We start from the raw sequence: 12,185 nt of genomic DNA on the forward strand, positions 1-12,185 counted from the left end.
ATCACTATCCATGAGAAGCATCGGTGCTTTTGCATCACCATCAACCATATTGAGTTGTCATTTATTCTTCTTAGAACACCTATTTGAAGGATGATTAGTATTTCCACAGTGAATACAAGGATTTCTATTGAAGCAGTCCTTGGTTTGATGATTGTTGCAGCCACAAATCGCACAAGGTCTAATGTTGCTGGTTGGTTTGGTTGAAGCTACGATCAAAGTGTAATCACTAATTGCATATGCACTTGAAGCAATGGAGGAATTGGCATGAGATACTCTTTTTTTTTCCAACAAGGAATTAATTATACCATCCAAGGAGAGTATCATATATTTTTCTTTTAAAACAGCGACAATTTGATGAAATTATACAACTAAGGTATTTAGCTAAATAGCGATGAGATATTCATCCACACTATGGCTTCAATATACATTAACTTAGTTCTCAAACTCTTTAATCTATAGGCTAATGCAACTATGTTCTCATCAGCATGCATAGCAAGAGAATATAATTCCATTTTGAGACTCATCATGGAATATTTGGCTTTAGCATGAAAAAGAGTCTCTATCAAGGCAGCACTAAAAGAACTAATGTCATCCAAATAATGAATAAAGGTTTCTTCCAAAAAAAAATAAAAATGTTTGGTCTTCCTTTTGTTGTTTCTCGACAGATAATGCTCTGGTAATTTCAATTATTGTGCCTACTTTGTTGGTAGATAGGGGCTTTACAACACTCCATAGATTTTTGTGCATCAGATAACCCTTTGCCTTTCTTTCCAAGTGTAAAAGCAAGACCCAATGAATTTATCCACTTTCAATGCCATGTTCGATATAATTTATATTATGACCGCTATCGTTGAAGTTGAAAATGCAAAATCAAGTAAAAAAACAGTGTAAAATCCAAATCTTTAAAAAATAAGAGTGAGATTGAAATATGGAAAATGATATCAAATGGTTGTTGAATATCTACAAATAACCTTATTGTAGTCGAGCTCAAAAAATTTGAGTAGAAAATTCATTGTCAAGGTGGGAATAATCTTGACCAAATAAGGTTTGGGGATTTAGATCAAGGATTGTGAGTGTGAACCCTCACTTGTATGGAAAAAATAAGATTGTGCAAAAGCAACCTTATGCCATGGAAAACCTTCTTCTGTCGATTATGATCAAAACCATGCAGGTCAATGAAGGCATTCTGTCGCAGGTGTTCCCGTGATGCTTGTCGAACACAAGCCTTTGATCTAAAGCTTTGATATGAGTTGCTGGCCTGGGAAGATATGGGGGACAAAGTCTTGGACAAGCAATGGAAACTATAGGGCATGCAAAGAAGCACGTCCATTGTCACCAACTCTCTTTGGTATATGCATTGATCAATTGGAACAAACTTAGTACTTGATTTATGCAAGAAGAAGGCATTGAAGATGACACTATTTGCAATGCGGTAGTCATGATTTTGTTGTATGTAGATGATGGAAGGATGATGTAGTGCTTCGCGTACAAAGTTTAGAGGATGCACAAAAGCTTATGGTTGTCTTTGAGAACTTTTTCTTGCATAGTGGGCTGATTGTCAATGAGGCCAAAACAAAAGTTATGCTTGTAAACACCAACCATTAGGAGAAGCCCTGCATTGTGTGTACAAAAATGAGACACTTGAAGTTGTTGAGAGATTTGAGTACATTGGCATTGAAGTTCCATCCAATCAAAAGAGGCATAAATGTGCTACGCATCATTTAGAATCCAAAAAGAGAGCATACTATGCATTTGAGAACATGTGCATGCGGAAAACATCAAGTGTTGGGTTCTCAAGAAGTATCTTTTTGGCACATTGGTGACACCGATTCTTCCTTTATGAAGTTGAAGTGTGGGGCGGGGAGCATCTCAAAGTCTACTTGGAAAGAGTTAAAGAATGTCCATAAGCATTTTCTTACGAACTCTCTCCAAGTTAATACACAAACACCATATATGCTCCTACTTCTTGACTCGGGATCTCTTTCAATTGAGGTTATGGGCATGGAATGTTGGATGTGTAGTGCACAATGCATGCCATGCGGTGTGCAGTGTTGTGTGGTGCATGCAAAGAAGAGAAGGAGAAGTTGAGAACACTTTTGTGTGGGTGGAGTCAGCCTCAAAGTGAGGAGCTCCTTATTCTTGGTATATGTACAAGAATAAGATCATGGTCCGTGGGTTGGCACCCGTAGCCTGAGCCTCCGAGTAGGGCATAGAGGCCTTTACCCCAACAATCTCCCACTTAAAGGAGTATGTACAAATAAGTGGGTCCTACTAGCTAAACTACTAGTATATACAAGAAAATAGGTGAGAGACTCTCTTAACATATATCCACTGGCTTGCTCAATTGATCTACTTGCAGTCATATTGGATCTAGGGATATACGAGCGTGTGTATCTATGCTAGATCCTACATGCAAGTACCACAAACTACTCTGTATGGTCTGCAAAACTCCAATATGCATCATGCTAGTGTCAGTCATTGTATGACTGAAAATCCCTACTGCAAATGCTCTTACTGTAGCTGTTAAGTTGGGCCTACACACTAGAAAATAGAACATGAGATACCCAAACGCTGACAAAATCTATGCAAACCTATCTATCCTAGCCTCCCCTATACTATTTGCATGTACCATATCATCAAGACTACCCATTGTGTATGGATGTGTCATTGACAACATTGGGATGGCTACATCCTCTCACCCATAGGTGGAACTGTGTGTCTTGGCACCAACTCATTAGCCTCTAGCATGAGCATATCAAAGGACTCCATGTCTGTCATCTTTGCCTGTGTCCCTAGGGAGTAGACATGTGCTACCTCTGCCTGCATAGACTCTAACAACAAATGATGTGTCTCACTTGAGCATTTACACTCTACCTCTATCCCTCTGAGTCCATTAGCACATCCATCACATATAAATTTTCTCTCTCATGAGCATGGTGGAGCTCACCCTAGAAGGAGACATGTATCATATTTCACTCAATGAATGCGAACAAAAATACCAAGACCATGTTGTCTCGTACCTCAAATACATGCATAGGACATACCAAGCCATTGTGATCTCCTCTGGCAATCACTATGAGCACAATCTGACACCCACAATCTGCTAACTGTCTCACTAATTGAAGAACATAGCATGCATGTTGTAGTGTATATGATGTATCACTGGGAAATGACAAGCAAACATCTCTTGCACCTGAAATGTCAAACATCAAACCATTGGCCAAGTGTAAACAACCAAATCTCCCACTAGAGCAGGTGCTTAACCAGTTGTAATGTGGTGTGACATGAAAAATTGCATCCCAACAAATGTGGAGAATTGTCACCTCTCAAAGACATGCAAGCAAGAGGAATGTTAAAGGGGAATGTGACATCATTGTCATTGGCATATGAAGCCACCACTCTAGCATGTGTCAAAACCTCATTTACAAGGGTATTTGTTACCATACATATGTGATAGTAATGCATGTGAACACACTTAGGATTGTTGAGGCATTTTTTCCCTCACTAGGAGGTTTTTTTCCCCGTGCATTGTATATATTCCCATCACTCTAGGACTATCTTATCTTTTGATTACACACTAATTAATACACTATCTATTGTGTGTCTCAAGCTCCTTTGTCTTCTCCAAGCTCTGTGTGTTTCCCTGCAACCCTAATTCCACCAATTAGTATCATAGTAGGTTGCGTCCTCTCGGGCTTAGTCGGTAGTAGCTCCAACACATGCCTACTCACTTTCTCCACTTTTTGTGAGCTTTGGTGAGCATCAGTAGGTTGTCGAATACTTTGGGAGATCTTGTAGAGCTTAGTGTGCTCAACTTTTTTATTCAAGCTCATTTTGGCCTCCGTTTCCACTACTGACAATGCTCTCTAGGTAATTTTGTCATTTTGTGAAATTTTTTTGTCAATGCCTTTTTTTGCATAGCAGGCCCCTTTTAATCTTCTATGGCTTGTGCTATATAGCACGTGCTGCATTAGGGAAATTTTGGACTCTCATATGGGCCCTCTAAGGACTTTCACTTTCTCCCTCTTGTTCAAAACAGGCCCAAGATAAAAAATTTACAAATGAAATCAAAGCTTGTTGAACCTTTTGGATTTAGAATGTACTCATTGAGATCTATCCAATGATATATAGCATGCCATCAAATTCCTTATATTCTAAAAGATTTCATTTTTTGATGTGACAACTCCATCTTATAAATGGAATCTCTCCCCACATTTCAACTTTAGTGGGGAGGCCATAACTTCTACAAATCATATCCAAATCTTTTGAAGTTTGGGGATTTAGAGTCTACTTTCTAAGATCTTTCCAATGATATGCTGGTTGATAGGGTTTTGACAAAGCGTTTATGTACTTCACCAAGTTATCCACTTTGGACAAGAGAGGCAAAGTCGAAACTCCTTATAGGGCCCCTTTGAGATTCCAAATTTTCCCTAATGGCACTTTGTTTCTCCTCTTTCCGGGTAGTTTTAACATCAATTGCAAGCATTCACCATGGTTGACAACAACACATATGTGCTCAAGATGTTTGTTGCTCATGATAGGTTGGATGGGTATAATTACCCTATGTGGGCTAACATGATGCAACATGTCCTTGTGTCAAAGGGCATTTGGAATATTGTGCAAGAAATTGATGTACGTCCTTATTCTAAGGATGTAGGCAATGTTGAGGATGTTGTAGGTTTTGGTGATAGGATTGTTGCTGCCATAGTTGTTTTGCCTACGACCGAGAAAGTTCATTGCATTTTCTGTTAAGCGCACTATTACTCCTCATATTTGCTTAGCAAAATCTGCAAAACAATCTTGGGATATTCTGGTTGTTCTTTATGCAAGTCCCAATGAGGCTAAAATTTAATTACTCTGTGAAGAGCATGAGGAAGATGAGATGGACACTTTCCTTTCTAGTGTCTAGGATATTAATGAGAAACTTATTTCCACAAGCAAAAATTTCAGACAACTCACTTGTGCAGAATGTTCTTGATACTTTGCCAGATTCTTTTCAGACTTTTGCTAGTACTTGGAGACTTATGACCCAAGGAAATCCAAAAGTTGTCAAGTTTGACGCACTATGCACATTTTTGTTTCAAGAGTCACTTTTCAAAAAAGAAAAAACGAGGCCAAATAGCATGCAGTTGAGCAAGCCTTTATCACTGCTCAAAGGAAATATGGTAATAGCAATGCATCCACTTATCATGGTTCTTCTACGAGTGGAAAATCACATGTTCCTAATGCTTGTGTTGGCCACAATTTGTCTCAAAATTATGGTGAAAAGGGCAAAAAGAAGATGTGTTGCCATTATTGTAAAGCTAAGGATCACGTGATCATGCATTGTCCTAAGTTGAAGGCAAAAGAGGCTAAGAGGAAAGAGGCTCGTTCCACCAAATATGCAGCTATTATTGAGTCTTCTGTGAAAGGAGATTGTGATGCTGATGTTGATGCAAAATGGGCTTTTAGTGCAGAGTGCACTTATGATCTTTATTTCAATGATGCATGTATGTCATTTGTTGTAGATGCTCATGTGTGGTACTTTGATAGTGGTGCTACAAAGCACATTACCTCTCATCATGACTTGTTTACCTCTCTCAAGGATGTTGCTCTTGGGAATTCAGTCAGTTGTGCCAACAATCCCTCTTGTCCGGTCAAGGGAGTTGGAAAGATTGTGTTGAGTGCTGCGAATGGCAATTCTTTCACACTTGTTGATGCAGTTTATGTTACTGGGATCAAGAAGAACCTTTGGTATGTATTTGCAATTGCTAGACTTGGCCTTGTTATAAAATTTGTGGATAATAGATGTATGGTTCGCGATCTCAGTTTTGGTGATGAGATTGTTGCATCCGGTACTTTATGTCGTGGGTTGTATAAGCTCACTTTGTATGACAAGTGTGGGCAAAATTTTGCAAATACAGTTGTGGATTCTAAGGCTATTTTAGATGCAAAACTTTGGCATGTACGTTTTGGACATCTAAATTTTTCCAGATTGCTGCGTTTGCAAAGATTTAGTATGGTTTCTTATGTGCCCCCTCTTGAAGCACCTGTTAAGCATGTTTGTGAAGGTTATATGATGTATATTAAGTATAGTGAACTTTAGAAAGCACAATAAGTGCTTGAGGAGATTCTTATCTGCAACTTCATCTCTTGGAATGCACTGATTGGGGGATATTCCCTAAAGGGATGAGGTCAAGAAGCTCTGGGCTTTTTTGAGCGGATGAAAAGCGAGGGTGTCTCTCCAAATGCAATCACCTATGCTTGCATCTTGACGACATGTGGTAATTCAAGTTAAGATGGTGTGTTGGGGTGCTTCTACCAATTCTAGGTACAGATCGTTAAACTGCAGAGCTGGACGATCTTTTCAATTCAAAATGGAGTTGTAGATGTGTTGCTTCAAATTTATGTGAAGATACAAGTGATCTTTCTTGAGACTTTGTATCTTCAAATGTCATGCATCCAAACATTGTACAAGTTATATAAACCCCCCCCCCCCCCCCCCCCCCCCCCCAAAAAAAAAAAAACCGTCTTAAACGAACAACACATAGGTATTCTTGCTTGCATCATTTGGATCATGTTCAATAGATTTATTTTGCCTTTCCAAACAATAGAATCTTGGCAAGAATCTTTTTGGAAATTCTTCATTCAAAGGGGAAGTTTCAAGCTCTACGAGTTCAACAGATGTTAAGGTGGCCATCAAGCCACCACCCAACTACACACCTCTAGGCATTGACTCGAAGGAGATGTACCGGTGATCGTGGCTAGTGCCACCTTTGACACATTAACACATTGTCCGCATTCAAAAAATCAAGTTGCGAGCTTTCATAAGAGAATGCGTTAATAATTCTATCTAGATTTCTCATCAAATGCATCAACGCCTTCTCAACCTGCTTCTTCAAGGGCTTTTCATATAGGCGAGTCCTTGTACACATCTTTTAAACCTTCAACGCCAATTGGTGAGGTTTCCAACGAGGGAAAATCAGGGAGCATAAGATCGCAACACGAAAAATAGTTTGAAACAAAATCGGTTGTTTGGGCTGATAAACTTAGCAAGGACTTGATTGATTTGAACATAGCAGGATGCAAGATTTTTGATACTTCGTTTACTGGTGTAATTTTCTAGTTTCAACTTGGTTACTCACATTATTCTCTATTTTGGAAGCTGAAATCAATCCTTGAGGAGACATAGGTATCGATTTTGATCAGCTTGCGAAGTAAAAAAATAAAGGATGACACTTTGTGGATAGGCAAGAGTACAACAAACATGGGAAAAGCGATGGATTCCTGTTTAAAACTTGGGGTGGTGGGTGTGAGTGTGATAGTTTCTCTTGTTATGCCAATGGGGATTGCTCCCAGCATGGGCATGGGTAGGAGCATCGAAGTAGGTGCAAGCAACAGACCCATGATGCACATGGGTTTGGATTCAAGGAGACCTGGTGTGGGGTTGGGACCAGTAGTAGGTATTGGTAGGAACTTCAGCCTAGGAGGTTTTTGAAATCAACAACAATAGTATGGTGGATCCAAATGAATTGGATCTAGTAGCTTGTTAGTAATGTCAGTCATACTCATGTGTGTTCTTTCTTTAGCAAATTTATTGAAGACACGGCATGAATTATGGCAAGATATTGGCAATCTAAACATAGCCACTGGTCTCTGTACTAAACATGGGCCCGACCAAGATTTCTTAAAACCGGGATAAATACATGTGAGATTGATTTAAATCACGCTCTTCTTTAAACCTCTATATGTAGCATGATTGGCTTTGTAAGATAAGAAATTCAAAGGGAGTACTGTAGCATACCTTATGCATTCTTTCTTAAGATAATTATTTTTATTATTGTTGAAATGTTTTCGAGAATTAACTAGAATCAAAATATCTAACAATGTGAGTAGTAAAGAAGACCTTTTTTTATTTTTTATTATGGATATAGGCTAGAAACAATGAACAATGTCTAAGCATGGATTGTCCTCTGGGAGAAATTTGCAGTTGGAAGCTATTGCAAGATGTGTAAACTTATGAATGAAAATTTTGAAATGTATGGGCTCCATTAAACATGAGAAGGGTTGTGCTTACTTTCATGATATCGGTTTTTACACTTCCTTCACCAACATGCACGACTTGAAGTAGCTGTTTGTATTCAATACACCATTAGCTTTGGCCATTAACACCATCATGATTCACACACCTTGTGAAGAACCGTAAGCTGGTCTTCTCATTAACATTTTCTTGTATCTTTTGCTTTGAATGGTTGATCAAACATCATTTTCTTTTTGCGAACATGACTATGTGTTCTCATCTTCCTCTGAGTGTCATCAACATTATGGACAATGATAGTCTTCTCAGAGATGAGCATGAATAGGTACATATGCAAGGTTTCATGCATATATAGTTATACAATATAATTATATATAGTATAGCTATACATATGATATATTATATTTATAGTTTTATATATATATATATATATATATATATATATATATATATATATATATATATATATATATATATATATATATATATATATAATGATATATAGTATAGCTATATATATATGGTATAGTTATATATTATTCTATGTTGTATATTTATATAATTCTATATAGTATAGTTATATATATATAGATGTATGCTTTGCGGTTCATATCTTGCTAGATGTTCAAGCTCAAAGTTAGGAATTTTTGAAACTTACACATGTCTTTTGATGTGTATCATATGAGTAATGTCAATTTTTTTGGTTAACATTTTTATGCCGTTAGAAAGGCTTCAAATTAAATGTCAAAAAGCTCGCAAAAATGGTTTTCATTGCAAAATCTTGAAATTAGACTCTCGCTAAAAGAACACACTCCCCACAATGCAACTATCAACTGGATAGATCTTGGATATTGTAGTGCAAGCGAGTCTACATCCTTTGCTTGAGAGGCATATGTAGGCTTTGGTATAACTGTGGAGGGAATAGTTTTCTTCACATGGATAGGCTAGTGGAGACAACAATGGAAACGATAATGACAAAGACAAGGACAATGATACTAATGATGACAACGACAACTAGATTTTGTAACCGGAAGCTAGTGTTAGATAAGTAACCCTGTGAGCCCTATAGACATCTGGAATTATCTTATCAACTTGTTTCGCGCAATACTTATCCCTCTACCATTGATGTTTCAATAAAGATATTTACTTTAAAGCCTTTTGGTATTTACTATATGGTATGTTTCACCCATCTCAATGTCAAACTAATGTTGTTAATGCATATATTGAGGGTTGTGAAAGTTTTTTTTTTTTGGGAAAACTCACAACTATGAGTAGTGAAAAATAGATTAGAAGAACATAAAAATAGCATACAAGCTCCTCCTCACAAACCATGAACAAGCCACAAAAAGAATAACTTAAGGGTCAACACAATACTCTGATCATATAACACACTAGGAGGGGATCCACCCTGCATACCAATCAATTGGTGAATCCATTAAATTTCAGAAGAACTAAGAAGGATGGAATGTATGGGGTGCCACCATCCAAGGGTGTCGGCCACCCCACACTTGAATACCTGCAAATTGTAGACATGAGAGAAAATTGACTGATACAGGCCACAAGAGGGGGGTTTGGTCACTCCATCATCGGCTACCAAGAAGTTACACCAAAACTCATCCATAGTAGAACTCCACAAACCACAAAGTCAAATGAACACACCATTCAACACGGTTCTCACCAAGGAGCAAATCATCTCACACATGCTAGTTGCATGCCCACAAACATCTCGACAAACCTTGAGACCCCTACACCATCAACAAATCTGCAGAACCAGAAATTTCCTCGTACTTGATGTTCTAAATATCACATATGCTATTTTCCCCCAAAGGGGTGTTCTATTCTCATGGCATCCTTAAAGTTTTTTTAGACAAGAAATGTCATTTACTATAAATTTTTCAATGTGTTACAAAGTGGATATAAATCTACTTGAACAAAAGAAATTTTTGGAATCTTCTTGTCGGCGGACTCCAAAAAAGCTCTCACCATGAAATGCTTACCAAAAAATCACTTTTCTACGTCCATTGCCTTTAAACTCTCCCTTGGAGGTCATCCCATTTGTGCATGTTTTTGTTACACAAGAATACGAAGAACAACTTGACCTTCATCATCTTGTCAGGAAGTTCATCATGAATTTTTTCTACAAATACCTGGTCTGCATGGCTTTCAATTGAGCCCCTCTAAGATCTAAAAAATTCAATAAAGGTTGTTGGCAGTCGAACAAGACAGACGTCCTCGTAGACGACCACTCCTCATGAAGTCACAAATTTTGGACGTCTCATCGTTATTTTTCCAAAAAAACCTTGTAATTATATGAGTCTCTGATTTTAGCAAGATAATCTCAGAGCCAACCTATGTAAAATCTGATTTTAAGTCTAGGTTTTTGGAGTTTTAGAGCGTACGATTGAGAGTGACTACTCGCTCGTGCATTGTAATCCATTTTTCTTGAGCTCTGATAATCTAAATTTGTTTTGACACTTGCATTGTATTCCTTGTCTACTGCTCTTTAATTTAAGTGTAATGACTGTCGATTTTGTGATGGTTTGTGACTACACATTTGCTAGCTAAATCTGCCATTTAGAGTGTATTAATGGTTATTTTTTTACGTTTCGACCATAGGAGAGTGTTCCTAGGCCATAGGGAAACATTTTGGGAGTGTTTTGTTGTAATTTTCAGGACCTTTTGCATGATAATTCTTGATTTTAATACCTTGTCGGTAGACTTGGTAAGATAGTTCCCTCCTAGGTGTTTTAAACCTCCTCTTAAATTTTTGTTGCATTTGGACTTTGTTTGAGTGCCAAAATGGTGTGACGATCTAGAGAGCGGTGACATAGGACATATGTAGTTTTCCAAGTTTGAGAGTGATAGATTTGGTGGTGCTAGAGATAGCTTTGTTTTGTAGGTTCACTTATTAAAGTTGACACCCTCAAAGAGTCTCCGTGCCCCATCTGAGTCGCTTCAGTTAGTGCCAAATAGCTATGCTATAGACGTCCTTGCGGCGACCCACTAACATGACAACAAAGGGGTTTAAGGATCTAGCTCGGATCTAATACTCCAGACAAACACAAGTTTACTTTACTATACTTGAAAAGAGAAAATCAACTGAACACAATGAACGAGAGAGATGCATAGAGAGAGAAAAGAGACACGACACAGGATGTCGTGTCCCATCCACCCTCAAAGGGCCCCCTTGCTCTGTTTCCACAACAAGTACTTGCTTCATTTCTTGCACAAAATGCTTATACAATGATGTTAAATGATGAGATGCCAAGATGTCGAGATGCCGAGATGGGTACTTGATGTTGAGTACTATTGAACTGTTGAAAGGTATTGCCATAAGCGCTTGGTACTTGAGAGGATAAGTGTTGGATACTACAGATACTTGGTGCTTGATATTGAGGGGTACTTTAGTACTACTGGTGCTTGATACTGCAGGTACTTTGCATACGGAAGGTACTTGAGTGCTAAGGGAACAGAGGTCTTGATGATCCTTATGCCAAGCTAGGCATGAGCCAAACCAAAATGCAAGGGGGACTGGATGTTTGGGTATTTAATGCCGCCGACGACGAAGAGGGGTACTTGTGTTGCGGTGCTGATCTGCTATTGTCGATGACAATGATGGCTTAAAATTGAAAAACTCTAATTGATCTGCTGGCTAAAAATTGAAATGTTGTCTCGGCTGCGGTGAGGATCTGCTGTGGAATGCGGTACGGGCTCTACGAGGCTACGGCTGAAAACATTGATGGCTAATCTGGGAAATAGCGGTACTGGTTGATAACGTTGATGCATGTGAAGGTAGAAACATGACTCCCGCATACAACCTCATGAGGACGTTGCGGTTGGGAATTTCTGTCTCCATATTTTCACAGGCGCCTCTTGTTCCCTCAAGGAATACCTGCGAAGGATGTTCTGCTACTTCAATGTCCTGAAATGTTGTGATGCAAGTGATGATCATTTTAGCTATCTTCACAAGCATCTGGCATGTAAGATCCGGGACATCTCTCATCTGTTTTACTAGCACCTATAAGGTGTGAACCATGTGATGCTATGTAGGCAGGAAGTTGTTGAACTGCTTTGATAAGACTAGGTAGTTGAGTACCAACGGCCTTCTGTGATGCCATGTGTCGGGAAACCACAACGGTCATAACCTATCACATCTCAGAAAGAGATA

The sequence above is a fragment of the Adiantum capillus-veneris genome, chromosome 30 (genome assembly GCF_014529385.1).
Source record: "Adiantum capillus-veneris isolate H3 chromosome 30, ASM1452938v2, whole genome shotgun sequence".
NCBI classification, from domain to species: domain Eukaryota; kingdom Viridiplantae; phylum Streptophyta; class Polypodiopsida; order Polypodiales; family Pteridaceae; genus Adiantum; species Adiantum capillus-veneris.